This window comes from Temnothorax curvispinosus, unplaced genomic scaffold (genome assembly GCF_003070985.1).
Source record: "Temnothorax curvispinosus isolate PA1 unplaced genomic scaffold, ASM307098v1 QBEX01015041.1, whole genome shotgun sequence".
Lineage (NCBI taxonomy): Eukaryota > Metazoa > Arthropoda > Insecta > Hymenoptera > Formicidae > Temnothorax > Temnothorax curvispinosus.
In genome coordinates, this window is record NW_020224821.1 from 20,030 (window position 1) to 21,244 (window position 1,215).

The 1,215-nt window shown below is 36.5% G+C and overlaps 1 pseudogene; it reads left to right on the plus strand.

Annotated features, from left to right (window-relative positions):
• Positions 1 to 1,215, plus strand: part of LOC112465273 — an 8,836-nt pseudogene that overhangs the window by 5,909 nt on the left and 1,712 nt on the right.

The window sequence follows — 1,215 nt, forward strand, 5'->3', positions numbered from 1 at the left end:
ATACATACATACATACATACATACATACATACATACATACATACATATACATACATACATACATATATATATTTAACACACACGAATACATAAATTTATCAAGAGACACGGTAGTGTCTCGCGCCAAGTACGCGCGAAGCGAGACGCACCGTGACTCTTTTACGCGAACGCATGAGTTGCGAGTATCCGAGATTTTGAGATCTCAATAACGAGTGAACGGATCAATTTCTAAGTAGGTTTGATCGATAGCTTGGGGTTTGATTTATAAATAAGAGTCTTTCTTTTCCGTTACGTGCCCTACGAGCGAAGATATTGCGATACAAAGTCCAAATGTGGAAAATTTTTTTTTAAGAAACGTCCACGTCGAACAAAAATGGCTGCTGGTGTGTCACTTTCCCATTTTTGACACGAGATTGCACTCGTGCACTGTCGCAGTTGCGTGACAGTTTTTTACAACCTAGAAAAGGATAAGTGTAAGTGTATGATAGTCGTGACCGTTGCCGCGTCGTGACAGATAGTGAAATATATATAAGTATTGACCGTAGAGAGCTGATGCCGAGAGATCTTTAAGAAGGAAGGTGTATCTACAAAATCGTACAAACACGTACGTATATGCTGCCTTGTAAAAGTTGTCAAACTGTATGTTTACGCGAGCGTTACTTCTGTAGTAACTTACGATAATTCACTCGTTTACGCGGAGTAAATTATTGTAAGTTACTACAAAATCCCGTTTATTCGAAGGAAAATTCTGTTTACGCGAAGAAATTATCGTAAGTTTACTACGCTCGCGTAAACGTAGTAAGTGAAATATATAAAGTATTAACCACAGAGAGCTGATGTCGAGGAGATCATTGAAAGAAGGAAGGTATATCCAAAATTGCACACGTACGTATATGCTGTCTTGTAAAAGTTGTCGAACTATATGTTTATGCGAGTGAGTACATCTGTAGTAACTTACAGTAATTCATATTAAGATACGTCGTCGTCTCTCAATCAGAGAAACGTAACCTTCACTACTTTCAACGGTGGCTCTTGATTTCCGATCATAATAGTTACTATAAAATCTCCCGTTTACGCGGAGGAATTATCGTATCGTAAGTTACTACAGAAGTAACGTTTGCGTAAATAGGTTATAAAAATAACACGATGTTATATATGCGGTTTGCCGTAAATATATAAATATATATATATATATATATATATATATATATATAT